We start from the raw sequence: 16,584 nt of genomic DNA, 5'->3' as shown, positions 1-16,584 counted from the left end.
GCAGCAGTCGAACATTTTCTGTACCCAGAAAGGCCCGTACAGGACCTGCAACATGCGGTCGTCCATTATCCTGCTGGAATGTACGGTTTCGCAGGGATCGAATGAAGGGTAGAGCCACAGGTCGTAACACATCTGAAATGTAACGTCCACTGTTCAAAGGGCCGTCAATGCGAACGAAAGGTGACCGAGACGTGTAACCAATGGCACCCCATACCATCACGCCGGGTGATACGCCAGTATGGCGATGACGAATACACGATTCCAATGTGCGTTCACCGCGATGTCGCCAAACACTGATGAGACCATGAGCATGCTGTAAAAAGAACCTGAATTCATCCGAAAAAATGACGTTGTGTCATTCGTGCACCCAGGTTCGTCGTTAGGTACACCATCGCAGACGCTCCTGTCTGTGATGCAGCATCAAGGGTAACCGCAGCCATGGTCTCCGTGCTGATAGTCCATGCTGCTGCAAACGTCGTCGAACTGTTCGTACAGATGGTTGTCGTCTTGCAAACGTCCCCATCTGTTGACCAAGGGATCGAGACGTGGCTTCATGATCCTTTACAGCCATGCGGATAAAATGCCTGTCATCTCGACTGCTAGCGATACGAGGCCGTTGGGATCCAGCACGGCGTTCCGTATTAGCCTCCTGAACCCACCGATTCCATATTCTGCTAACAGTCATTGGATCTCGACCAACGCAAGCAGCATTATCGCGATACGATAAACCGCAATCGCGATAGGCTACAATCCGACCTTTATCAAAGTCGGAAACGTGATGGTACGCATTTCTCCTCCTTAGACGAGGCATCACAACAACGTTTCACCAGTCAACGCCGGTCAACTGCTGTTTGTGTTTGAGAAATCGGTTGGAAACTTTCCTCATGCAGCGCGTTGTAGGTGTCGCCACCGGCGCCAACTTTGTGTGAATGCTCTGAAGAGCTAATTATTTGCATATCACAGCATCTTCTTCCTGTCGGTTAAATTTTGCGTCTGTAACACGTCATCTTCGTGGTGTAGCAATTTTAATGGCCAATAGTGTATTTCAGCATTGCCAGGTGGTGCTTCTTTAAAATGTTATTTTTAACCTAGAATAAGGCGGAGTACCTTTCAAACGAAAATTCTCCAAAGTCGTCTGGGAAAAATATAAAATAAAATAAAAATAAAATCGAATGTCACAAGAAATTTTAAGTTACACATTTTTTGGTTCAATCTGAGGCAAAAGCCAGACGTACTAAAACAATAGACTGAAGTAAATGCATGAACATCCCAGAAGTTTGCAGATTCAAGTAATACATATTTTATCGTAGGAACATAAAAGCTCCCAGCGATAAAAGAAAACGCTAATTTGTCGAAAATGGCGTGGGAAGATGCTGTCTGTGTGAGAATACAGCTTAGTTCTTACAATTAAGAACAGCAAATAATCCACTGTTAATAATCCCAGTTTATTAGGAATAAAAAGCGCAGTTACCGGTTCCGAACTGACAGGATCATCTTCAGGCGGCTCTGCAAATTTAAAATTACTTGACTCCGTGCATGTGATGCTTCCTGATTGTGGCGGAGGTTCCTTGGTGTGGTGTCGGTCGACACCAAGAAACGGCGAAATGGAAAGCTGGTATTTTAATCTGTATGCCACTGACACTGAGTTTTAATGATGTTAACAACTTGCCCAAATAAGGAGTGAATAAGTTTGTGTCACTTACATCGTTAACTCCTGCGTCTTTCTTATTGCATTGCTGTTTTCGAAGAAACGCACATTTCGCTGAATATCAGGCAAGACTGAACAATTTCCTGGGCTTGCAACACACAGATAGTATAGAACACCACACACATACACACACTCCTAAGTACCGGGTGATCAAAAAGTCTGTATGAATTTGAAAACTGAATAAATCACGGAATAATGTACATAGAGAGGTACAAATTGACACACATGCCTGGAATGACATGGAGTTTTATTAGAACAAAAAAAAAAAAAAAACATACAAAAGCTCAAAAAATGTCCGACAGATGGCGCTTCGTCTGATCAGAATGGCAATAATTAGCATAACAAAGTAAGACAAAGCAAAAATCTCATCTGATTCTCTCTCTCCCCACAGCTCCTTTTATACACGGTTGTCATGCGCAGTAACTGACGTTTTGCTGTCCAGCTCCATCTGTCGGACATTTTGTGAACTTTGTTTTTTCTTTTTTTGATTCTAATAAAACCCTATGTCATTCCAAGCATGTGCGTCAATTTTTACCTCTCCATCTACATTATTCCGTGGTTTATTAAGTTTTCAAATTTATACTGACTTTTTGATCACCCGGTATTTCGGCCACACTGACGATTATACACAAAGATGGCGATCTGTAAAGAGAAAGCTGTGTCTGTCAGAGAAGTTACAATATGTACATGGCTAACACGACAGAATATGCGCATTGTAAGGGTGTCACTGTAAAAACATCGCAGTGTATGGGTGTTTACTGTAAAGACAATATACACTCAATGAGCGTAAATTGTAGTTAATCCGAACAAATACATAATCCCAATTAATCATAAAAATATTGTACAGATAGATAATTTGTTCAGTTTTGGGACAGACAAATATATGAGAAACGTATATAGACAGATGTTATGAAGGTAGATATTATGACAGTTTTCTAGCGCCATGATAATGATTACACATCGCATAATAGATAAGAGATGGGATACAATTTTACGTACGTAGTGGCTCAAATGGTTCTAAGGACTGTTGGACTTAACATCTGAGGTCATCAGTCCCCTAGACTTAGAACTACGTAAACCTAATTAACCTAAGGACATCACACACATCCATACCCGAGGCAGGATTCGAACCTGCGACCGTAGCAGCCGCGTGGTTCCGGACGGAAGCGCCTAAAACCGCTCGGCCACAACGACTGGCTTACGTAGGTAGTTCTCATGGCTGTACGTACTATGTTAACTTATGCGACAGATTGTTGAAGGTCGAAGTTAATTTAACTATTGCATCAATTACTGATGAACAAAACCGCTCTGAGGGTTCTGTAGAAACTTAATCCATACTTCCATACTAATCCTACAATCACGAAAGTAACTCTGATGTGATTTATGCGTAAACCGCTGAATCTGTTGTGATGAAATTTGGTGTGAAGATAGCTTGAAAACTGAGGAAGAACATAGGCTACTTCAGAAAGTGTGTAGTACAAGATATTTATTGATTTGATGACTATAGCGCGGAATGTGGAGCAATAATTACTCTTTGGGAAAGCTCGTTGCTCTGTGACTTTTGCGATTTTCGTATTTGTGAATATACTTTTATTGTTTGTTATGTTCTGTGTAATAAGATTCGACGTAATGAAGGTAAAATTTACACAGATCTCAACGTGTTCAGTCCATACTTGTATGCTAATACCAATCACCAGATCTCGCATTTTACCCGCTGAGCGACGTGTGTCACTTACAGCTTCTGACGCGCTTGAACCCTCACAACATCTACGGCTTTTGATTGCTGTGCGATCGAGAGTCGCCATGCCTGTGCCTGTGGAACGTGGAGGGTTTTAGTGAAGCTTTGTTTAATTACGATCTGACGTTATTGTGTGTAGAAATGATATAAAACTTGCGCCGCAACGATCTACAAATTATTTGTCTTGTTTCGTTTCAGTTTAACACCGTCAAATAATATTAGGAAGTCCACATTTTATTTTAGTACCGTCACCATCACTCAGTAAAACTACTAATATATGTCGTCAGCTCGTGGTCTTGCGATTAGTGTTGCTAAGCCTCGATAACTGGGTCCTGAGTTCGATTCCCAGGTGCGTTGGATTTTCTCCACTCATGACTGGGTGTCTGGAACGAATACGATAAGGAACAACCACGGAAAAAACATAGCGAAACCTTTGCAAATTCCTGAAAATACTGAAGCAAAAAGCATACGGTGATATGGTACTCTAATAGGATAGGAGGATGGTTCAAATGGCTCTGAGCACTATGGGACTCAACTGCTGTGGTTATCAGTCCCCTAGAACTTAGAACTACTTAAACCTAACTAACCTAAGGACATCACACACATCCATGCCCGAGGCAGGATTCGAACCTGCGACCGTAGCGGTCGCACGGTTCCGGACTGCGCGCCTAGAACCGCGAGACCACCGCGGCCGGCAGGATAGGAGGAGATAGCTATATAAATACCATTATGTTTGCTACTAACCAATTAATTCACAATAGTCAGATCAATATGGAAATGGTATTACATCGCCCAGACCTGATAGAAAAGGGCAACAATTTTAATATTGCTCTTAGAAAGACTGTTATGGCTTTTAAAAGAAAATGCTCTTCTACGTTCCAAAACAGTGTTACCTGGTCATGGTTTAGAATAAGTTTGTCATTCTTACTTCTTATGTTGTACGTCACGAGCTTGAAAGTGACGTACAGAATAAATAAAATAAGCGAGAAATAATGTGTGGTACAATATACACTATGCAATAAAGTTCGGAAATAAACAAAGATAAAATTTTATAAAGTAATGGCTGGACGTCTTTTGACGCAAGGCTCAGAGTCGTTGACTGTACGAAAGTAAAACACAAAGCGTGTAATGATTTTGGTAGCGATGGTGCGTGTAACAGTTTGATCATAATTTCATTATTCCTTAAAACGATCTTATACGCAGGTTGTCTATCAGTAGGGGTGACCCCCGATTATGTTTGAACTTTATCGTTAATTAAGAAGAAAATTTGCACAATTAACATAACATCAAGAAACTCTCTTAAAAGTTGTTGGCCAGCCGAGACATAGAGGTTTAAAGAACTTTCTAATAATAAACAGCATCGTTTTCCACCAATGAATCTCTTTAAAAAATAAAGCAACTGAAGCAGAACTGTGTCTCTAATCACTCTAGATAAGAGATGATGCTTTCGTAAATTAAGCACAAGACATCGGCCTCTCCAGCTGGATAACTTGATGTTGTAAGTTCACTAGCTCATAAATCACGAAGCATGAAAAATACTACACTCAACTTATGATTCAATACAATGTCCACAAGTTTGACTCGTACAGTGGAACTACTTTATAGCCATGCAGGAACAACTTTGCTTCTCAACAACATGTACCCTATGGGCCCAAATTGACTAGCCCACTCGCCATACGAACCCGACGCACAACCAGGTGTGCTCGTACCGCCGTTCTCGTTCGAGCTAGGTGACCAGCCTGATGATCGCTCCACATGAATTTTTGGCCGCCGGGAGTATGCAGTGCTGCTCCTCTCTTCCTCCCTTGAAGGACTTGCGGTCTTCAAGTGCGCTATTCCTGAGCCGCGCGGGCGGCACGCTGGGCTCGCTAAGCGGGAATTCAAATCTTCGGTCACTGGTAAAAAAAATGAAGTAATCGTGTGGCATTGATGGTCGGGAGGCTCCCGTTCGGGGAAGTTCGGCCGCCGGGGTGCAAGTCTTATTTCAACTGACGACAGTTTAGGTGACTTGCGCGTCGATGATGATGAGATGATGATAACACAACAACGAGTCCACGGGCGGAGAAAATCTCCAACCTGGCCGAGAATCGAACCCGGGCCCGCGACATGGTAGGCAAGGACGTTACCACTGTGCTTTTTTTTCCGATATTGTCCATTTCGTTTGGCCTGGGCGCACCTCATATGACATCAGTTCAAGTTGCTCGTTGATTCCTTTTGTCACTTTTTTTTTGTTACAAAGGAAAATCGGCCCTCTGACTGAACACGCAGAGCTACGGTGCCGGCTGCTGGTGACGGAAATGAGCCGTCACATCCCCCGCCCCCCTCCCGCCTGATACCACAAGGCCCGAGAGAAAGATAAGGAACGCTGAAACTCGCACGAAGTGTATCAGCCTTTGACCGACATCTCTCTGTCATCCTATGAACACTATCATTCTGTAACACTATCACCTCTAGATGCAGTCTTTCTTACTCACTCCGGTGCTTTAAAGAGTACCCAATTTTGATTACAAAGCTAGCTACAAAGTTCAAAGTACTTAATAGATTACCTCGCTATTCCTTATAGAAGATACTTCATAGGTAAGCACAAACATAACAATTCATGTCCGTTGGGGCGAAACCCGCTTCTGCAAACGCTAAATTTGTGAAAGGCGTATCCGAAATATTCGCCTGATCTACGGATTCCCGACGATTAAGGTGACCAACGTCACAAAACTCGAGATCTGAAACGGGCCCACAATCTGGGTAACAGTAATTGCTTTATCGTGCCAACGGCTTACTGCTATAAAATTTGTAACCCACACACTATCACCTGGTTTCAGCCAGATCGGCTTCCTCCCAGCATTGTAGCGGCGCTTTAGTTTCTCATGAACCAGTTCAAGACTGCTCTATGCTTGCTTCCAGTTACCGCGAATTTCCATCAACTTTCTCAGGAAGCAATTCAGTCAACATCCATTAGCCAGAGTTCGTCTGTTGCCCTCTTGCATGGCGGTAATAAAAGCATATCCCAGCCAGAGCAGGGAATTATCCCAACGCTGGTGGTTCGCGCTATGGAAGGCAATGAGCGTCGCTAGCAGGTTCCTGTTCATTCACTCAGTGAAAGATCGGTTAGGATAATAAGTGGATAATACCTACATCGAAACAGAACTGACGGAATGATGCCGATGTGAAGTTCGTAGCATTATTCTCAACCAACATCGTACAGTCGCCAAATGTGCCACATATTGACTGGAAACATTTGATGGTAATTCTAGAAGTAGTATCTCGTGTTGGGGTTAACCATCAAAAACATGTAATGCATCCACATAATACGAGAATGTACCGGTTTCCCTCTCGCGAACGTGGAAAAGACCCCGCACAATCGACATACATTCTCTCCATTGGCTGATTAACTACATCAGATAACAAAAATCCCTGACAAGTGTTAATCTGTAGCACATGTCTTGCAACTGAGAACAATTTCCTCATTTTCTTTTGTCCATGCCATATCTTATACAGTGTCCCTTGATCTTCATTCTAGTCTTAAAGCCCCCAGGATGGCTAACTGTGGGGGTTTTATGACAATATTGAAAGACCATAGGTACCAGATATTTAGGTAAAACTACTTGGTCACTATCACTACCCCATGTGATATAACACTGGACGCTGCCTTTAAGAAAATCCCCCCCCCTTTTTTTTCCTCCTTCAGGTGGGCCAGTATCATTAAAAGAAAGCAGACGACCACTCAGAACAGGACAAAACAAACCATCTAACATCTCCAGTTCCTTAGGTTGACAAATCTCATCTGGGATGTGATCTTCCCCTTAGAACATCCTACTTAATCCGTCGGCCACAATATTGCCACTGTCTCGAATCTGCTTAACATCGGAACTGAAAGGAATAGATTCTAATTACCCATTTGATACGTTTTGTCCAAGCCAAATCCCAGCTAAGGGCTATGTTATCTGATTCTAGAGCAAATGAGCGATGTTCCAAATAGATCATGAAATTTCCAATGGCGAATAGAACAGCCAAGGCCTTTAAGCACAGAGTACTTCGCTCCATGGAACGAGAGACCCTAGGCGATAGGACGCCTTACGCCATTATTCTCCTGTAAAATCATGCCCACAACCCCAGCCATCAACTCGTCTGTTGGAACTATGAAGTACTTATTGAACTCAGGCATTGCCAGGACTGACGCACTGGGCAATGCAGTTTTCAGACTTTGGAATGCCTCTTCTTTCAAAGCTGCCTATTCCGACTTCCTCTCTTCTTCTTGAGGTTATTAGTGGTACCACCAGCTAGGCAAAATTACAAATAAATATTCTGAAAAAATTGGTCATGCCTACAAATCATGATACTACTCTCGTATTCTTTGGGGTAAGCAACGACTGGATAGCATTAGCATGGCTCTGATCTTCCCGGCACCCCTAGCAGAAACTAAGTGCACTGAGAAAGAAATTTCGGGTTGCACGTACTTCACCTTCGATGGTGTTACAATGAAACCAGCCTTGCAAAGATGCCCTAGTACATCCCTAACATGTGTTTCCTTTCCTTTCTTAGTGCGTTTCTTTTCCTCTTGTTTTGCCTCTGCATAAGAGGATTTGGAACTGCGTCAGGCCTGTGTCTTTTAGCCGTTCTCCTTGTTCGCTGCCGACCGCGGTGGTCTAGCGGTTCTAGGCGCGTCTGCGTTCGGCAGGGCAGAAGTGCGCACCGCGCTCGGCCGTCCACGCCGCTGCGTGCGCGGAGTGTTTTGTTTACTTCCTCGTCTCAGCGCTTCTGAGTCGAACAAGCTCTAATGGCCAACTCTTACAGGCAGAACACTCTTAAGTTCACCTTCTTAAATGAATACGCACGACCCAAAGCACTGGCCGTCGAACACTTCCTACGCGAAGACGTGAAGATCCCCCGTGACGAACTCATCGGCATACACCTATCGATCAATAGCAGCGTCGTTTATGTTAAGATGACTTCCGACGCTGCCTGCAACGAGATCATTCAAAGGACGCGACATGGACTAAAATTTCGCCACTCCGACGGAAACGTCGGGCCTGTGGATGTCGACCATGCAGGACTTGGCCTTCGGACGATCCGTGTATTCGAACTGCCTTTCGAGGTGACTGAAGATGCAGTCATCGCGGCGCTAAGTCCGTTCGGAAAAGTCCAGAGCCACGTAGCCGAGACATGGGCACAGTTTACGACGTATCCGGTGCTTAATGGTGTGAGACAAGTCCGAATCGATCTCAAACGGCACGTTCCATCGTACATTTCTATCGGCGGCTGCCGTGCGGTGGTCATTTACGACGGACAACCTCGAACATGTTCCGGTTGTGGCAAAGAAGGCCACGTCCGTAATGAATGCCTGCAACGCCGCATCATACAACTAAGGCCCGACGATACGAACACCGACAGAACCACGACCACCCTTCCAGTCACCTATGCGGCGACACTGCACGTCCAGCCCTCACAAGGCGCCGTTCACGAGCGTCTCTCTGGTCCGATACACCCGGAGGCGTCCCAGCACCTTGACACCGGCGATGCCGCCCGTGAACATGTCCAACAGCTGGACACACCCACGCTAGAAGATCACAAGGATACCAATGAGAGTGTTCTGGAGAATGAAGACCGCATTATAGCACCCGCGGCTTTTGTACCGGAACGACGTGAATCTCTTCCTTCCTACGACACCGAAACTCATTGCCGAAAGCAGAAGTCGCCCAAACGACGCAAAAAACGCCGCAAGACATCAGAATCGACCATTGAGCCCCCTCCGCAGGACGAAGACATGGCACATCACTCTGACGGAGAACACGATGACACTTTCTCCTCTGCCACGGAGACGCGTCATCCACAAGACGGTGAACCGTCCAACAGAGATCGTGCGCAAGCCCCGCGCCCAGAAGCCATGGAACATAGCACGCCTGTTGTCACCGACGCAATTGAGCCGACTCGGCCAGCGCTGCCACCTCTCGCCGATGTCAAACCTGTCGGACATTTTTCATGGGCGGATGACACGGATTTCCCACCTCCATCTGATGCGGAAATGAGATCTGTTTCTCCGTTAGACCAAAACTAAAATGGGGGAAGTTTCTATGGCGACTCCTGCGACTTCTATGGACTTCCAGCATCCACCACAACAATCTTCACCAGCTACGAAACCTATCGGCAGCACGGATCTCCCATCAGGCGTACCGAATAGCTACTATCAATACTAATAATATCGGCTCCCACGCTAAACTTCAACTGCTCCGTGACACGCTCAGAGCAGCGGACATCGACATCGCCCTGTTACAAGAACTGAGGACAGCGACTTGGACTGGGTGTTATGGATATGAGACGTACGCCGCCCCTGCAGCTATGGAACACACAGGCGCAGCGATCCTCCTCCGAGAAGGAATTGCAGTTTCCGATGTCGCATACCTCCCAACAGCGCGAGGGGTGGCCATAACAGTTGAAGGACTCAAAATCATAAATCTCTACGCCCCATCGGGCACTGATAAACGGAGGGAACGCTCTCAGTTCTACGCCGAAGATATCACGCCTTTATTCCTCGGTCGATACGATCATCTCATCGTAGGTGGAGATTTCAACTGTGTTCTCGAGCGCACAGACCAATACCCCCATTTCACCACATGTCCCGAACTTCGCTTCCTCGTTCGCCACCTTCGTCTCCTCGACACTTGGCGAGTGATTCACGGCGACCGCCCGGGGTATACACACATCACGAGCCACTCCGCCAGCCGACTTGATAGAATATACATCTCTAACGCTCTAAAATCAGTTCTCCTTGACGCGGAACGTTGGCCGTCTGCCTTTTCGGATCATGTCATCTGTATCTGTACCACGAACCTACGTCGACAATCTATATGGCGCAGTGCAGGACCTTGGAAAGTCAATGTCGCGCTACTGCGGGACCGTGAATGTCGACAACAGGTCACCGACACGTGGCACACCTGTGTTCAACGCATTATGCGTTACGAGACCACACTGCAGTGGTGGTTGCTGTGCGCCAAACCGGCCATCCGACGCACATTGACACACTATGGCAGAGCCAAAGCCAGGTGGAATCACCATACAACTGATTTCTACTATAGCGCTCTACGTGAATTCATGGATCATCCTCCATCCCCGGATCGCCTCAAAGAAGCTCAACGCATCAAGGCAAAGATTTTATCCTTGACCAGATGCCGTCTAGACGGAGCCATTGTACGAGCCCGCAGCCAAGACAGGATTAACGGTGAAGATCCTTCTATGCATCATATTGTTCAAAATGTTCGTCGACGCCGACAGGCTTTTTAATGACAACTTTAGACTTACCTGATGGACGACGGCTGACTTCGTAAGCTACCATTGCGGATGCATTCACATCACACTATAGACTTTTCTATCAAGAAGTACCTGCCGGTGCAGAGGCCATTGCTGAGGTTGCCCAGGAGACACTTGGTACTCTAAACGCAGCAGCTGCAACCCTCCTAACTGCTGAAGTGACCACCGACGACGTCCAAGGCGCTGTGGCCAAGGGGTCTCTGAATCGATCTCCCGGCCCGGATGGTTTATCTCTCGAATTTTACAGAACCTTCCAAGATTTGATGATGCCACGATGGAGGGACATGTACTGGGAACTTTTGTCCGGCGCGGCGAACCCGCCACCAATGTTCATGGAAGGCTTACTTGTACCAGTCCCGAAACCCGCAGGAGGAACACGACTCGACAGTTATCGGCCGATCACGTTACTCAATTCGGACTTCAAGATTTTCACACGCCTTCTAGCAGTGCGACCCAAACGTGTCTTACGGGACATTGTTTCCCACGAACAAACATCCTTAGGCGGCGATCGTAATATACAGACAGCCCTCAGTGAATATCGAGATGTGATCGCTGTGGCATCGCACTCGCGACTGCCAGGCGCTTTAATCTCCGTCGACTTCAAACAAGCGTTTGACCGCGTCAATCATGCATTCCTCAACGCAGTGATGGACCGAATGGCAATTCCCCCGACGTTCACGCAAGTGATTATGCGGCTCCTTCGTGGAGCAACGTCCAGACTTCTCGTCAACGGCAGACTTACAGAACTTATACGGATTGAACGCTCAGTACGGCAGGGTTGCCCTTTGTCGACGGTGCTTTATGCCATTGCGATGGAACCACTCATTTGCGGATTACGGCGACGTTTGACAGGTATTCCACTCCGGGATCATATGTTCCGCTGCCGAGTTTACGCGGACGACTTGGCCCTCGTCGTACGTTCAGCGGCCGACGTACAAGCTGCGATGCAGTGGATTACCCGTTACAGTGCAGGGGCAGGGAGCGCTATGAACGTGGCAAAATCATGCGCCATGAAGATCGGCCGCGGCCTTCCCGCAGACAGCGTAGTTCCGTTTCAACTGGTGGACACGCTTCGTTGTCTCGGATTGGTGTACACGCGAGACATTCGCCGCACCTCGGCGATCAATTTTCGGGCGCTGCTGCAACGTATCCGGGCCAACATACAATATCACATACTCGCCCGCTGAATATGTGCCAGAGAGTCACCTTCGTCAACACCCATCTGGCAACTCGGATACCCCATATAGCGCAGATTATGCCCATCACTGCGACAATGGCGGCCAGGTTACAGGCGGCATTCGGCTATTTCATTTGTTCTGGACACATCTTCAAAGTCCAGTATGAAGCTCTCACCTTACCGAAGCGGGATGGTGGCCTCGATCTGGTTAATGCGAGAGCCAGGACAACGGCACTTTACACCAATACTACGCTCCGGTTATGGAAAAGCCAAAATGCTAGTTTTACTGGAATGTTGACCACCGAGATCGCACCTGTTTCGAGACGCCCACCGACGTCTTTGGCACACATCCCACCTCCGATGCCACATATCGGCCGTTTCTTTTTGGAGTACAGCTACATATGCACCGAGCTACGAACGCCGCCACAAAAAGTTCTATCTCTTATTCTTCGCCATTCACTCCATCACCCCCCCCCCCCTCCCCCAACCCCACCCCAAGCGATTGGAGAAGACATCAGCGTAGTGATTATACAGTTAGTGCAATCCGACAGTTTGCTCGGGAAGTAAATGACTAAACTCACAAAATTGCTTGCTAAGTGCACTTGCCGTACGCACTCTGGTTAGCACGCCTTCCGCGTGATTTTATTAAATCTCAAAGAAAATGTCCCTCTCCTCCAGTCCGGAATCAGGCCCACCGTATGGATAAAATCAAGCTGTAGAGTGTCAGGAGCCGATGCATTGCGAGCCACCTTCATCTTAATGGATCAAGTGAAGTTTTTAATGCACACCTTAATGAAAATCTCCCCAAAAATTGCATTTTGGCAGAATTAATCACTCTACAGGGTTCTATTTCCCCAGAAAGATCACAAACTTTACATATAGCAGGGTGGGCTAAATACCATTCTTACGCTCACAAATTCCTAGAATCCAAACGGGTACACACTGGTTCGTTATTCAAACTAACAAACACAAATGGCACCCGTGAACTGGGTGTTACTACGATTTTTTGCAAAACAGAACTTGCAGCGAAGTGCCCTTCCCCTTCTGTTTCAAATAGCATTCTTACGTTCACAAATTCCTAGAATCCAAACGGGTACACACTGGTTCGTTATTCAAATTAACAAACAAAAATGGCACCCGTGAACTGGGTGTTACTACGATTTTTTGCAAAACAGAACTTGCAGCGAAGTGCCCTTCCCCTTCTGTTTCATGGTTTCTTTGTTTGCAGGCAGTTCCTCACCAAGTGACCTTACCTTTGGCAGCTGTAACATCTAATATCAGATGAACGAGATCATTGTATGAGACCTCTTGTTTGTCCAGCTGCTGGTTTCGTACCTCACTCCATACACACGTGTAGTCAGCAAGGGGCACGGCCTCCACTTCTCAAATTAGTTTCTCTAAATCTTGAAAATTTTTTGGCTTCTCACTAAAAGACACTCTAGATCAGTCATTGGGATTCATCTCCCTTAAAATATTATGAACAATCTCGTGCTGTGGGAAATCTAAAGAATTACATTTAGCTCTGTCTTTATATCTTTTCACATAATGCTGCAGCAATTCGTCAATACGTCCCACAACAAAGTAATATTTTTCTATTTTGTGATTTTGTCTGTGGGTTGTCAGGTAATTGTCGCATTCTGATTGCCTAAATTACAAAAAAGACTGAAACTTCCTGGCAGATTAAAACTGTGCTTCGGTAGCTCAGATGGTAGAGCACTTGCCCGCGAAAGGCAAAGGTCGCGAGTTCGAGTCTCGGTCGGGCACACAGTTTTAATCTGCCAGGAAGTTTCATATCAGCGCACACTCCGCTGCAGAGTGAAAATCTCATTTTGGAAACAAAAAAGACTGTCTTTTACATATCATCTCCTTGAAAGACGGCTCTAAAAGCCCCTTAACCATGTTACAAAAAACGTGATAAAATTGTTCATCATTCAAATCAAACATCTGTCCCGAATCCTATGATTCCACCTGAAAGTAAAGTTACTGTTCAACCTCTTCATAACACGTCACTACCAATACTGCACCTTCCCTCAGCAAACCTGCTAAAGAGTTAAGAAGAAATCTGTGCACCCAGTTCTTGACTAGTGTGCTGACGGCACACCGGTTCCGCAGACAAGGATTCCCCTTCTGCTTCCAAATCATCGGAACGGCTACTTTCCTACATTCTCGCAAGTAACCTCTCGGCTGATTCCTATAACTGTTTACGTCCCGCGCCCTCGATGTTGCTGCCACGCAAATCCGTAACTCTGTTAGCATAATGTGACAAACGTGCTTTGAGTCTACTAAACAGCAAATTCGAAAGCTCTGATACTTAAAAAAAAAAAACACTATCTGTCTCTTGTAACGTACACTCAATGGTAAGAAATGCTTCACTCACATCAGGTTTTGACAGTTTGGGCGATGTCCAGCTCCTTCCCCCACTGGTGTGTCAGCTAGTGCACACTTTTGGAAATGTCGCATCTAATAGTCAGTTCATAAATAATCTTCTCTTTGCGTATCTCTGCGACAAGAGGCATCTCTCTCACGGACATTCTTCCTTGAAATACAAATAACAGTAAGTAGTTTCCACAAGACCAAGCAAAACCACAGAGAATTATTTGTTAGTATTAAAAACAACTAACCGTCTAAAATTCAACACACACATCCCTACTATCGTCCTATTACGAACACCCCCGTGCACGCCCAAAATCACGCTGTCACTGCCAAAGTACACTGATTTTACGAGTGGCGGTACTCAGATTGAGTGACGTGCGTAACAGTTTGATAATAATTGTTGGTGTTGTTGTTGTTGTTGTGGTCTTCAGTCCTGAGACTGGTTTGACGCAGCTCTCCATGCTACTCTACCCTGTGCAAGCTGCTTCATCTCCCAGTACGTGCTGCAGCCTACATCCTTCTGAATCTGCTTAGTGTATTCATCTCTTGGTCTCCCTCTACGATTTTTACCCTCCACGCTGCCCTCCAATACTAAATAGGTGATCCCTTGATACCTCAGAATATATCCTACCAACCGATCCCTTCTTCTAGTCAAGTTGTGCCACAAACTCCTCCTCTCCCCAATTCTACTCGATACCTCCTCATTAGTTATGTGATCTACGCATATGATCTTCAGCATTCTTCTGTAGCACCACACTTCGAAAGCTTCCATTCTGTTCTTGTCCAAGCTATTTATCGTCCATGTTTCACTTCCATACAAGGCTACACTCCATACAAATACTTTCAGAAACGACTTCCTGACACTTAAATCTATACTCGATGTTAACAAATTTCTCTTCTTCAGAAACGCTTTCCTTCCCATTGGGAGTCTACATTTTATATCCTCTCTACTTCGACCATCATCAGTTATTTTGCTCTCCAAATAACAAACCTCATCTACTACTATAAGTGTCTCATTTCCTAATCTAATTCCCTCAGCATCACCAGACTTGATTCGACCCATTCAATTATCCTTGTTTTGCTTTTGTTGATTTTCATCTTATACCCTACTTTCAAGACACTGTCCATTCCGTTCAGCTGCTCTTCCAAGTCCTTTGCTGTCTCTGACAGAATTAAATGATAATAAGTAACATTTATTTATTTTTTAAAACGGCCTTAAATAGAATTTCTCTATAAGAGGAGTGACCACGCAGAGTAGCTTTGTACTAAATTACTAATTAAGAAACCAATTAGCAACAGACGTTAAAATATTATCAAAAGACTGTCTTAAAAGTTGTGCGCCACCTGTGACATAGAAATTTAAAGAACTTTCTAATAATAAACAGCATAGTTTTCCACCAACAAATCTTAATAAAAAAGTAAGTGAATTACAAAATGTTCTAACTTCACTTGCTCGTAAAACACAAAACGTGGAAAATATTACATTTATCTTCTGATTCAATACAATGTCATAGGTTAGCAAGGTCCAGTGAAACAGCCTTCAAGCCATATAAGAACAACAGTCTCTCAATACTCGTTGCAGTTGCTTGTCAGCAGTATGTGCCCTGCGGACTAAGCAAGCGGGCCCTCTCACCATCGAAAACCGACTCACATGTAAGTGTGCCGGCACCACTCTCCTCGTTCCAATCATGTGACCAGGTTGTTCGCTCCAGATGAATTTTTGGTCGCCGTGAAGCGTCTTCCCAGCACTTGCAACCTCCGTATGGGTTAACTGCAGGAGCTCGCGCAGGCCGGGTTGGGCTCTTTCAGCGGGAATTAGAATCTGCGGGTACTGGTGAGTGAAACGAGCTGTTACAATGGTGTCCAGTGCACTGAAGCAAAATTTATGAGATACGCGAAATGTGACAGATAAAGAATGAAGACAGAATTTGTTCAGCTAACGAATTAACAAATCAACTCCAGTACATTTTTACAAAAAATAAGGAGACGACAATGGACCGTTGATGACGTCTCAACGTATCTACGAGATACTGGATGTTTACTTATCATGATGCTTCATTAGCGTAACAATCGTTTTAGCGTAATATATACACCGAATGCGATCAGGACATTTGAGAGCCCGCATCTCGTGGTCGTGCGGTAGCGTTCTCGCTTCCCACGCCCGGGATCCCGGGTTCGATTCCCGGCGGGGTCAGGGATTTTCTCTGCCTCGTGATGGCTGGGTGTTGTGTACTGTCCTTAGGTTAGTTAGGTTTAAGTAGTTCTAAGTTCTAGGGGACTGATGAC

Source organism: Schistocerca americana, chromosome 5, assembly GCF_021461395.2.
Source record: "Schistocerca americana isolate TAMUIC-IGC-003095 chromosome 5, iqSchAmer2.1, whole genome shotgun sequence".
NCBI classification, from domain to species: Eukaryota; Metazoa; Arthropoda; class Insecta; order Orthoptera; family Acrididae; genus Schistocerca; species Schistocerca americana.
The sequence above is the reverse complement of the archived record's forward strand: the minus strand, read 5'-3'. Positions refer to the sequence as shown.